The sequence below is a fragment of the Lepidochelys kempii genome, chromosome 3, assembly GCF_965140285.1.
Source record: "Lepidochelys kempii isolate rLepKem1 chromosome 3, rLepKem1.hap1, whole genome shotgun sequence".
In the NCBI taxonomy this organism is placed as follows: domain Eukaryota; kingdom Metazoa; phylum Chordata; order Testudines; family Cheloniidae; genus Lepidochelys; species Lepidochelys kempii.
Window position 1 is genome coordinate 138,373,102 of NC_136382.1, and position 13,749 is coordinate 138,386,850.

General features: G+C 40.9%; 1 protein-coding gene across 4 annotated transcripts in view; it reads left to right on the forward strand.

The window, feature by feature from the left end:
* The window catches only part of CHRM3 (cholinergic receptor muscarinic 3), a 458,695-nt gene that overhangs the window by 15,411 nt on the left and 429,535 nt on the right, over window positions 1-13,749 (forward strand). The gene's annotated exons all lie outside the window — the stretch shown is intronic.

A 13,749-nucleotide genomic window follows, 5' to 3' on the forward strand; every position in this document is an offset into this window, starting at 1 on the left:
TATTGACACTCGTGTTCACTTCATATTTAAATTTAAACACATAACATGAGGCAATTAGGGACATATTGAACAAGTTTTATATTAAATCTTCCATCAAGAAATGTGAAAGAATACAATGTGACAAAACCTCAAGAAACAAAGTGTTTGGTCACATCAAATCTGACTCTGTGTACAAAGTAACTCATCTGGAGAGTTATTTGGAACATTCAGTGACTGATCCTCAGCTGGTGTAAATTTTCATAGCTCCATTTATATCAGCTGGGAATCTGTTCCTTCAAACTAAACTGTGAGCATTTCTGAGGCATTGGAATGGACACTGTCTGAAAACAAGCATGGACTTAAGCCACTCTTGAATCATGAACACAATCAGGTCCAACTTTTTCTAGCACCTGAAAGAGAAGAATGACGGATGCAGGGCTGCTAAGATCCCAATCCTCCAACTAGATGGTCTGGTTTGGTAACTTAGATGTTAGTGAAGTTTTTCAATCTTAATTTAAAAACCAAAGATCTCCCTCCCCTTCCCCCCTTTCCATCATAGCTCCAAAATAAGATACACCAGTTTCAGGTAGGAGTTTATATTCATATATGCTATGTCCAAGAAGAAAACGTCTTTGAAATGAAACACGTAGTTTGCAGTGTGCCTTCTGAAACTGCTAAATTTAAGTGACAAACCCATATTGCTATGCACAGATGTTGAGCTTCTTGTCACATCAGTGTTTGAAACTTTTCTGTGATATAGTAAGTCGTACAGTGACGACTGTCTCTTTTTAGTCATCTTTAGGCTTCATCGGATGCATCCGATGAAGTGAGCTATAGCTCACAAAAGCTTATGCTCAAATAAATTGGTTAGTCTCTAAGGTGCCACAAGTACTCCTTTTCTTTTTGTGAATACAGACTAACACGGCTGTTACTCTGAAACCTGAAAAATGTGGTGGAGATTTAAATTAGAGGCTTTATCCAGATAATGTGTAGGGTTTTTTTTTTTAAAAAAAACCTGTCAATAATGCCTTCAGCTTTTTAAAATGGAAATAATTTTAAAGATCTGAGGTGAAGTCCTGGTCCCTATTGAAGTTGATAGAAGTTCTGCCATTAACTTCAGCAGTGTCAGGATTTCATTCTGATCCATGTTTGAGCATTTTTGCTGTTTGCTTTACTTTTTAAACTTCATGTAGGCTTGGACAATCAAAGCATACTTGTTAGGTTCTTTGCATAACACTGCTCTGTTTGGGGTTTTCTATTTCTGTTTGGGGTTTTCGATATTGCTCAGGAATTTTTTTTTTATATGCATACATATTAAACCTAATCTGAATTAGTATTTTAAGTGAAGTGTTTGGCCTCAACTTGTTTTAATGAAGTATAAATTTGAGGCTTAGAAATACTTGACCAATGTCCCTGTACAATGCTTTTAAATATAAAGCTGTGTGTGTGTATACTCATATACATACAAACAGACCTTTTAAAAAAATCTCAGTGGAAGTTATAGAAGCTTGTTTTGTTTCCTTTATCCTAGCAGGGGTGCTGGAACAATTTTTATCTTGGGGATGCTGAGAGCCATTGAATCGAACTGTAAGCCCTGTATATAATGGAAACCACTTCAAGCCAGCATCAGCACTCCTAGTTCCAGCACCTATGTATCCTACTCTTAAAACCATTGAAGGGCTTGTCTTATGCCAGGGCTACCAGACCTAGTCTGAGCTTTACACCAATATGATTACATTGGTGCAAAAGGTTGTATGGGCACTTTTATTTCACTGAAAGACCTGTTCCTAACTGACTTAAAGTCAGACAAAGTAAGAGTGTCCACAAAGCTTTTTGTACTTGTTTAACTATATCAGTGTTAGGTTGATTCCAGTGCAACTTTATTGTATAGGTAAGCCTATCTCATTTCTAAGTCAGTGGTTCCCAGACTTGTTCTGCTGCTTGTGCAGGGAAAGCTCCTGGCGGGCTGGGCTGGTTTGTTTACCTGCTGCGTCCATAGGTTCGGCCGATCACTGCTCCAGGCCAAAGGGAACTGCTGGAAGCAGCGCGGGCCAATGGACATCCTGGCAACTGCTTCCAGCTGCTCCCATTGGCCTGGAGCGGCAAACCGTGGCCACTGGGAGCCGCGATTGGCCGAACCTGCGGGTGCGGCAGGTAAACAAATCAGCCCAGCTCACCAGGGGCTTTCCCTGCACAAGTTTGGGAACCACTTACCTAAGTAATAGTTCTGTGATTCTAGCTAAGAGGAGTGACCAGTCCAGAGTCTTCTGAAGATGCCTCTGGCCCTTCATTTGGGGAACCATGAAATCCCCCTTCTGGATTTCCAATCCCACTCTGACCCTGTATCCCCTTCCTTCTAAAGGGCTATGCTGTGATAGACTGTAGGTCCACAGAATGGATTTCCAAACTTCCTTGTACCAAGGTTGTTTACAAATCTGGGTCAGCCTCAGTGAACCATATAGGGCCTAAGCCAAAAGCATGTTGAAGTCATGAAAGACTCATTGATTTCTGTGAGCTTTGGATCAAGGCCAAAGAGCAGTTGAATTTATCCAGGCTGTCGGATGTATTTATACCTGTTTTGAGATTTTAACATATAAACTGTTTATCCACTCTTATGAGAATCTATAAGGCTCTAAGATATGCACCTTTTCATGTCAAGAAAGCCAAGTTCCTTCTTGCTAAGTGACACTAAATGTAGCTAGACCAAGTCTGACCATGGATGGCTGTAACAAAATTGACGTTTACTCTTGCAAACTTCATGGCTCTTGTGGAGGCAGAAAATAAGTACAGTTACGCCGGAGCCCTAGGTCAGGTTGGGGCAACAATGACTCAGGTCCAATGACTCAGGCAGGGCTGCACAATAATACTATAGCAGTAGCAATATAAACAGTAGTAAGCCCTGGCCCTAGGTCAGGGAGGGGCAATACTGAGTCAGGAGCTCAGGCCCTCAGGCAGGGCTGAGCGTAGCAGTAGGCCCAAACTTCCAAACGGTTTGGGAGAAGGGGAGACTGCCACCCACAAGTTGTATGGTGGGGGGACGCAGGCCCTCCCGCTCCACTGCGTCCCAGCCTGGGACCCTAGCAGCGGTAGGAGATACGCTGCTGAGTCAGTGGGGATCCTGGCTGCAACACAGTGATGTGGGCTCTGGCAGAGCTGCAGCCAGACTAGGGTCGGCTGCCCCCGGGCTACTTCCTGACTCCCCTTCTGGTGGTACCTGTGTCATGGTGGAGTCCTCTGGGAGGTCCAGCACCATGGGTTCTCTGGTTACCGGACGAGCGGCGGGCACAGGGCAGGTCTGGCAACTCCTCCGGGTAGTGGGCACAGAGCAAGTCGGGCCAGTCCTGGTGCACACCTTGGGCCACAGGAGCTTCCCAGTCGCAGGCTAGGCTGGAGGCATCTGGCCTCCCTGGTGGCTGGCCCTCTAGTGAGCTCTGAGAGCGAGGCTTTATACTTTCGGGTCGCCGCCTGACCCTCTGAGGGGCAGGCTCACAGGGTCAGGCAGCGACCCAGAAGTATAAAGCTCCCTAGCTCCACCCACCCCGGCCTCCAGATGGGCTCATTAGAGGGGCTATCTGCACTATTGTAATGGATGATGCAGAACAGAATGCTTATCTCTCCCATGCACTGACCAGTCTGAAGAGAGTGTTCCTCCTGAGGCACAGTCATTCCTAGTGCTCCCAGGGGGACAGTGTCCTCCTCTACAAATGGCAGAAATGAGTAGTGTTCCAGGCAGGAAGTTTATTACTCCTGTGTAACAGACTACTCTCACTTCCTGGGGTGAAATTTTAAACTGATGGCAGATCTTTGTAGTGTGATTCCTGGATGTTTTAGAACCAGCATCTGCCTTTGTACTTGAGCCCCATTGAGATTAGCTTGAATCTCTGGGGCCTCAATTCTGACATTTCCTTTCCTTCTTTGCCCACGGTAACGTGTCTGACCTTCTACTCACAAAGTGAGTCCTGTTCAGGGGGCTTCTTCTGAAAGGATGATTTGGGTAAAGAGGACTTGTGCTGGCATATAGAGCTTCCACTACAGTCTACATTTAACTTACTTAAATTTAATCTATTAATGCTTATACATTTTGGACATGTACTTAGAGAAAGGAGGATAAAACTGGAAAAACAGAAGTATTAAAAAAAGAAAAATGTGAAGTAAAACAAATATGGGGAGAAAGGAAAGCAAATATATAGTGTGCAGGTGCCTAATATAGCTAAATCTCCCAATAATGTTTGCAAAAGTATGTATGACTCTTTCCATCTTATTATAATGTGTGTAATTATTATACACACATACACACACACACACAAATACGAGTAATCTTAGTCATAATCCTGCCAGTGTTTTATATTACAATCTTCTATATACTTTTCTGTTGTGACTTCATGAGTAAAGAATTTAATTTGCTTTTGTATGTCCTGGAGTGACTCAACTTTTAATCCTCTCTGCATTGTTTCTTATATAAACATATATGAGAAACTCGGAAGTATTAGTCTTCTGTGTTTTACAAGTATCTGATACATTAATAAAAATCTTTGTTTTTCAAGCAATATTAACTGTTCCTCTTAATTTAAGTGTAAATTTGCCATGAATGATTCAAATTTCAGTACTGTAGAGAACAAAAAATATGTTCAGATACCACACTTCTTGATCTTCTATATATTCACAGAATTTAAAGTTAGAAGGGACCACTGTGACCATCTAGTATTTCTGTGTAACACAGGACCATAGAATTTCACCAAGTGATTACAACATGTAGTTCGTAACCTTTCAGAAAGACACCCAATTAGGGCTGTATTTTCCATTGAAACTTTGTTGGAAAATTGGGTTTTCTACTAAAAAAAATTTTCACAAAAAAAATTTCTTGTTTTTTCATGGATTCCCCACCTGCCCAAATGCCTATATATAAAAAAGATTTCATTTGGAAAAGATGCCGTTATTCCTGTCGGAGTCATAGTTCAATTGCCTTATTTTCTCCTTCTCCTCTATGGGTCAGGCTTCTCAGCTGAACTACATCTCCCATGATTTGCCATGGCTGAGAATTCCCATGATACAATGGCTTCTCTTTTCACAAGTGAAGACCACGGTGCACCATGGAAGATAGAACTCTACCGAGGAAGAGACAAGAAAAAGAGCATGAAGTCGCTGAATTACTGCTCCCATGAGATACTGTAGTATAATTTCCAGTAGAAACTTTTTGGCCAAATATTTTTTTCAGTATTCAAATTTGTGCCGGAAGAAAATAAACTTCCATGGAAAATTTAGATGAAAATGATTCCATTCCATTCTTGTCCCTCCCCACTCCCATTGTCATCAAAACTTTCTGTGGAGGAATAAACCCTAGTTTTTAATCAGCTCTACATCCAATCTTAAAGACTTCAAGTGACCAAGTCAACCATCTGCTTAGATAAGCTGTCACAATTATTAATTATCCTCACTGATTAAAAAAAATATGCCTTTTTAGTCTGAATTTGTCTAGATTCAGCTTTCATCCATTCATTTAACAGACAAAAGAGTAACTGGAGCCACAGAGCCCTCCATTCAGAAATCTTCTCCTGATGTAGCAAGTCATCTCTTAACCTTCTCTCGAATAAATTAAACAGAATACTTCTAAAGTATCTCTCGTACACTCTTTTCTGGTATTCAGATAAACTGATTATTTGCACAAGATTACTAGCTCTCTAGGAAACTTGCCCGCTGCACGCCCACCAAAAAAATGTTTTAGGACTTCTTGGAAACAAACACCAAGGTTAAAGTTCGCTCATTAACCAGGTGATTGTTCAACCACAAAGTCACAATGACTCTTGAGTTAAGCTTGTCTCTGAGAAATATACCAGTAGATCTACAATGTTTCAGACAGACATGACCTTTATTAACTGTAGACAAAAAGTAGTGCAATTAAGGTAGAGTTAATGGGCTGAGAAGATCTGGTACCTCCTGACCACATTTTTTTCCTGTCAGTTGGGTTGCCAGTCATTGTGCATCTTTGGCAGAGAGGCTTTGCTGCAGGAGTAGAGCAGAGGAATCCTTCCTAACGAAAGGATCTTTAAACAGGTTGTTTTCCCCAAGAGAAAAAGGACTGAATTTTTTCAGAGTATGAAAATTAATTCTTCTAGTCTGCAGACAGAAGGAACTATGGAGAATGCCTGTGCTGCTACTTGGAAGTGAGGAAAAACTCTGGAAGTTCCATGCAATGAGAACAGTCTGCCCTCTTCCTGTGACCAACAGGTTCAGATTCCTATGCAACTAGGTAGTGTGTTTCCTCCCTAAGAACATAGTGAGAGACTATGTCACTTCTCTGTTCACACAGAGTTAAGAAAAAGACAACTTGTTAAGGAGGAAATTCATTAAGCTTCCCACATCAGTCTCAACTCTGCCCTTCATCTCTTCTCCAAAACTTTATCTAGCCTCCACCTATAGGCAAGAGGCCCCATTATACCCACCTAATCTACCTGAGTTTTTCCAATATGGACCACAGACCCTCATTGTCCTCTCCTACATTCATACCAGAGCTCACCATTAACTAAACTTCAGGCCCTCTTCCACTGCACTTGTCCTTTTGAGCTAGAGATACTTCTCTCACCTCCTACAGTCCATTCACAGAGGAGAGAGACACTTACCCCTCTTCCCCATCCAACTTCTCTACAGGGACTGAGATTATCCTGCATCTTTCACTCATGCAGGTCACAGACAACAGTACTTTATTTTCCACCAATCCACTATAAAACAAAGCCAAATCTACTGCATCTGCCTATCCTACAAAGACTGGAAATAGTACTATTAAATATTGTCATGTAAATCTTAGCTCATACTCGTCCAGATATTGAGCAGTTGCGCCTCAGCCACTCTGCATAATAGCTTTGATTTAGCCTTGGATTATTACAGCTTCTATTGATAGTCTAGTGGCAAACAAATCAGACTGGAGAGGGATTGTGGTGGCACAAGGGTGGGTGAGGGGATTTGTTTCAAATGTCAAAGTCAACAGTAGCTGCAAATGTGGTCAGGATGTGCCAAATCTTCTCAGCCCATTAACTCTACCTTAATTGCACTACTTTTTGTCTACAGTTAATAAAGGTCAGAGAGACCTAAATGAGTCTGCTCTACAGCCTTAGCTAACAGGCAGTTGGCTTTTAGCTCATGCAGTAGAGGCTCATGCACCAAGCTCCAGAGGTCTCTGGTTCAATCCTGCCCGCCGACGACCGGGATCTGTCGGCGTTACGCAAGAAAAGCATGGCTAAGAAGCATGGTGACTGTAGTGCTGTAACCTCACGGTCCCAGTTTACAATAGACTTCCTCTGTCAGAGTCCAGGGGAAAGGCAGCATGATCCTACCTGCTTTGGTGATGAATCTCCTGTGGGAAGCAGCTGCCACAGATGACACGGGTGAACAAAGCCCATGGCCCAAGATCCAAAATTACACTTTTAGCTGAGGGAGGCTAGAGCGTGAAGGGATTGAAGAGATCCACAGTGCATGTCTGAAGAACTTGGCTAACGGAATCTATAGACAGGCTTGGCAAAATTGTACTTAATTTTTTTTAACATATCGATTCAAGCAATTTTTTAACAATTTAAATGGTCCTAGGTATGCAAGGCTATGGTGGGGAGGTGAGGGGGGAAGAGTGATAGGCACTAATTAGTTAAATGACAAGGGACACTGAGTTTCAAGAAGTTAAAGCTTTGTAACCATTAAAACACAAATTCTCAACGTATGTCAAAAGAAAGGACATATCCTTAAATCAGACTCTAGTAGCAGCATTTTTCTTACTTTGCCTACCTGTAAATTTTGTTATTATCAATGGAAATATGTTGCCATTGGTTCGCGTGTGTACAGGGAAATCAGCGTTTGCTGGCATTTACTGATAAAAAAAAAATCTAACCCTTGCAAGCCTATTTATAGGCTTTACTAGCAGGAGTTCACAAATTCCTAAATCCAGATTTCCTCTCAGGTTTCTGCACTGAAGTCTTTATACGATAAAGCCACACTGGAGCACTTGCAGTATTATACCCTGAGTCTGACTATATCATTGCAGAAAGATCAATGGCTGTAGGTCAAGGAACTTGTAAGAACTCTGTGGTTAGCCAGTAGTTTAGAAACTTTGCAACATCAAAAGTTGGACTTTAGTTTATAAATACAAAGCTAAGTAAAGGAATGCATTGGTCAAATTGCAAGAAACAAAGTTAGTCTGATAGTCTCAAAGTAGTACTTATATGAATACACCATGACATTGCAACAGCAGTTAGCACTTGGGGTAGCTTCGGCACCTCTTTAGGGCAGAATTTGAATAGCAGGAATGTAGTATCCTATTTCATCTCTGCAGAATTGTTCAGAGCAGCTGGTATAATCATCTGCTTACCCTTTCAAGAGACCTAAATTCATGTGTTTATGAAGTTATTTAAATCATGGAATTACTCACAAACAATGCAAATATACCAAAATTTAATTTAAAAAAGTATCTGAATCTTTAAAGGTACCCCAAAATCCGTTGAGCTATATTGTATAGGATTACCACTAAAACTAAGGCCCACATCCTCAGGTGGTGTCAATACACAGAAGCCGGTGAAGCTCTATTAGTTTACACATTAGTAGACAGAGGATAGGGCCCAAAGATTTTTGTATTACCCTCTTAAGTATTAAAGAGTAAAAGATAAATCATACAGTCATACAGGCCTATACCAAGATATTTGCAACCATCTGCAAAGAAAACCGTTTAGCTTTTCAGTCAAGCATGCTATGCTATATATTTAACTGTATTTCCATTAATTGCATTGGTGACTCATGAACAACTACAGTTTAAGGGGTTTATAGTTCTTTAAATCTCTGAATTACAAATTTTAGTTAATAGACCTTATAAATTGTGGGCAAGGCCACTAGTTAAATTTGTATACTAATTTAACTAATACACACATTTTGCTGTGCACAGTTTATTGTTTAAAGCTTTGTTAGACTAAACCTGTTACTCATTTTAAAACATAGTTTCACCAGTAATGTAGGTCAAAATATTTCCACAAACATATACAAAATACATAAGGCTGAATTTTTCAGTGACCCTTGTATCATTAGATGAAATATGCTGTTGAACATTCCAGTCACATCCAGGTAGAATGTACGTACCATGTTATCAGATGTCTAGTAAATTCTAGTAGCCTATTTATTTCAATGAAACACTGATCAGAAGACACTGGCAGAGTCTCTGCTGATGGAAGCCAGCTTCATGATGCAGGACGTAGGCAGTCAGACCAGCAATGGCTGGGAACCAGGAATCAGAGCTGAGGGTCAGACAGTTAGCATCAAGCCAAGGATAATAGCTGTTGCCAACTTGCTGTTATAATGTAAGAAACTGAAGACATTTTAAGTAACAGTAAACACTTTACTTCACTTTAGGTTGATAACTGAACAAATAGGTGTTCCTGGATTGCCTACCTGGCTCCAAGTGCAAGCAATGTAATTCTGCTGATAAGGCATAACAGTTCCCCCCATACAACACTATGGGTTACTGGTTCCTTCTCCAAAGTTCCTATCATCATTACATCTTTTTTAAAAAATAAATAAATAAAAACTAGATACATACAATTTTAACTAAGTTTCAGCTTTACTTATTGGTATCAAATTAATGTAGTGTCCATAACTCTAATGTGAACCCCTGAAGAATAGAATAATTAGTCTCTGTATCTAGTAGGTTTTCTTAGCACTTTGCTTTAGAGGTAGTAATAAGAGAATCAGTGTCCTGTTTTTTTTCCCCTTGTAACTGACTCCTTGAGACACATTAGATTCAGAAGTCCGATCTGATATTGCTTGTATTTCTGATCTGGATGTTGACATAGTTTCTGTTTCTTCCATATTTTCATTCACCATCTGCACAATTATTTTAGTGCTCATCAAATCCTTTCTATTTCTCCTATTGACATCTCCTTCCTCTGTCTCAGAAGATTAGATCTTGAAGCAGTGTGTTGGTGAGTCACCTGTTCAGGTTTCCATGCTCCCTTTGGATTAATATAAACAAGTCTCCAATTTTCAGTGGTGATAAAAACAAAGCTTTGTACCTTTGTCAAAGAAATTCTTCTGCTTTGCTTGTCTCAATTTTAGGCTATTTTTTATGTCTCTTTATATCCGCTTCGATTGCAACACTGATGAAGTCAGCAATCTGGTCCTTAGATGTGTTCCCATGAGGAGCTGAGCAGGTGATTCTAAATCTCCCATAGATGTATTCCAATAGCTTAACAGGCTAAAATGGGGATGTGTGTTATCCAAGCTTGATTTTTTTTTTTTTAGAATCCTTTTTACACTTTGAACTTCTCTTTCAGCCATTCCACTTGATTGTGCGAATGGACTTGATGTTTTGTGAATAAAGTCCCACTGCTTTGCAAAAGTTTTAGTGTCTGGAAAAAAGATGTGGTCTATTGTCACTGTATGCCATACCTTGCAAATATAGGCTTGTAGCATCGAGGACAGATGCACTTATGTCCTGAAGCAGCCAGACTAAGTATTTTGAATACTAAATCAACCAGATTAAGAAAATGTCCACCTTGAAGTGCAAACGGGTACATGCCAATTTTCTGCCAAGGTCGGTTTAGGACCTTATGTGGTAGCATTGGTTCCTTTTGATATGTGTTGCAAGACTGTAACATGTCCTCAATTTGACTCCACATGCCTGGCCAATAGACAGCATCTTGAGCTCTTCTTTTACATATTTCTGCTCTGAGATGACTCCCATGAATAATCACCAAGATCTCTTTTGAGACTTTTCAGGACTATGATTATGTTACTTTTAAAAAGTGAAGTTCTTCTTGCACATTTAGTTCCTTTCTATGCGGCCAATAAGCATAGAGATCCTCCAATACTTCAGGTCTCTTGTCTGGCCATCATTGTAAAATAGAACAGGAGTACTTGTGGCATCTAAGAGACTAACAAATTTATTTGAGCATAAGCTTTCATGGGCTACAGTCCACTTCATCGGATGCATACAATGGAACATATAGTAAGAAGAGATATACACACACACACCATGAAAAGGTGGAAGTAGCTATGCCAACCATAAGAAGCTAATTAATTAAGATGAGCTATTATCAGCAGGAGAGAAAAAAAAACTTTTGTAGTGATAATCAAGATGGCCCAGTTTGACAGTTGACAAGAAGGTGTGAGGATACTTAACATGAGGAAATAGATTCAATATGTGTAATGACCCAGCCACTCCATTGGTGATCTTCCAGAAAACACCATCCTGGCCACTATGGATGTAGAAGCCCTCTACACCAACATTCCACACAAAGATGGACTACAAGCTATCGGGAACAGTATCCCCAATAATGTCACAGCAAACCTGGTGGCTGACCTTTGTGACAATGTCCTCACCCACAACTATTTCACATTTGGGGACAATATATACCTTCAAGTCAGTGGTACTGCTATGGGTACCCACATGGCCTCACAGTATGCCAACATTTTTATGGCTGACTTAGAACAACGCTTCCTCAGCTCTCGTCCCCTAATGCCCCTACTCTATTTGCGCTACATTGATGACATCTTCATCATCTGGACCCATGGAAAAGAAGCCCTTGAGGAATTCCACCGTGATTTCAACAAATTTTCATCCCGCCATCAACCTCAGCTTAGACCAATCCACACAAGTGGTACGTTTCCTGGACACTACTGTGGTAATAAGCAATGGTTACATAAACGCCACCCTATAACAGAAACCTACTGACCGCCATACTTACCTACATGCCACCAGCTTTCATCCAGACCACACTACATGATCCATTGTCTACAGCCAAGCTCTAAGATACAACCGTATTTGCTCCAATCCCTCAGACAGAGAAAAACACCTACAAGATCTCTATCAAGCATTCTTCAAACTACAATACCCACCTGCTGAAGTGAAGAAACAAATTGACTGACTGACAGAGCCAGAAGAGTACCCAGAAGTCACCTACTACAAGACAGGCCCAACAAAGAAAATAACAGAATGCCACTAGCTGTCACCTTCATCCCCCAACTAAAACCTCTCCAGTGCATCATCAAAGATCTACAACCTATCCTGAAAAACGATCCCTCACTCTTACAGATCTTGGGAGTCAGACCAGTCCTTGCTTACAGATAGCCCCCCTGCAACCTGAAGCAAATGCTCACCAGCAACGATACACCACACAACAAAAACACTAACCCAGGAACTTATCCTTGCAACAAAGCCCGATGCCAACTCTGTCCACATATTTATTCAAGTGACACCATCATACGACCTAATCACATTAGCCACGCCATCAGGGGCTCGTTCACCTGCACATCTACCAATGTGATATATGCCATCATGTGCCAGCAATGCCCCTTTGCCGTGTACATTGGCCAAACTGGACCGTCTCTATGCAAAAGAATAAATGGACACAAATCTGACATCAGGAATCATAACATTCAAAAACTGGTAGGAGAACACTTCAACTGCTCTGGCCACTCCGTAAAAGATTTAAAGGTGGCAATTTTGCATCAGAAAAGCTTCAAAAACAGACTCCAAGGAGAAACTGCTGAGCTTAAATTAATATGCAAACTAGCTACCATTAACTTGGGTTTGAATCGAGACTGGGAGTGGCTGGGTCATTACACATATTGAATCTATTTCCCATGTTAAGTATCCTCACACCTTCTTGTCAACTGTCTAAATGGGCCAACTTGATGATCACTACAGAAGTGTTTTTTTTCTCTCCTGCTGATAATAGCTCATCTTAATTAATTAGCTTCTTACAGTTGGTATGGCTACTTCCACCTTTTCATGTGTGTACACACACACACACACACACACACACGCTTCTTACTTTATGTTCCATTCTATGCATCCGATGAAATGGGCTGTAGCCCACGAAAGCTTATGCTCAAATAAATTTGTTAGTCTCTAAGGTGCCACAAGTACTCCTGGTTTTTTTTTTTTTTTTTTGTGGATACAGACTAACAAGGCTGTTACTCTGAAACCGGTCATTGTAAAATAAGTTGTCTTAAAGTTTGCAGGACATCATCATTTTCAGTTCCTGGCTGAAATTCCTTCAACTTCTGTTTTTGAATTAGGCAGGATGGGGAGGGATGGTGTCCCTAGCCTCTGCCTGCCAGAAGCTGGGAATGAGCAACAGGGGATGGATCACTTGATGATTACCTATTCTGTTCATTCCCTCTGGGGCACCTGACATTGGCTACTTTTGGAAGACAGGATACTGGGTTAAATGGACCTTTGGTCTGACCCGGTATGATGTTCTTAATAAGACCTCATAAGATGTACTGCAGCATCTACTTCCTCCTTCACCATGCAACATGTATTTTCTGTATCAAGCATCAGCAATTGCTAACTCTTTCCCTGGTCTGTTTCCAACTTCCAGTTGATATTGCCGGAGCATTTAAAACCATTTTTTAATCCTTAGTGAAGCACTGTACAAAGGTTTTCTGAACATGGCCTCAAGACGCTTTGTGGTCTGTTTCCACAGCTATTTTTTCTCCATGGATAAACTGATGAAAATGAGTACAGCCAAATGTTATTGCCAACATTTCTGGTATAAGGAACAGGAGCCCAATTTTGCAGCAATCCATCCCTTAGTCCAGTAGAACCTGCATCCACTGACACAGTAACTGGTTCTTTCACATTTAAGTACTTCAGCATGGGTTCCCTTGTAAGCAGTTCCTTCTAGTGTTCATATACCACTTCATGCCTTGTCATCCAGGCCAAGTCAACATTTTTTCCCAAAAGTTGTTTTACAGGAGTTGCTGCTGTTGATATGTTCAGGATAAATTTCCCCAGAG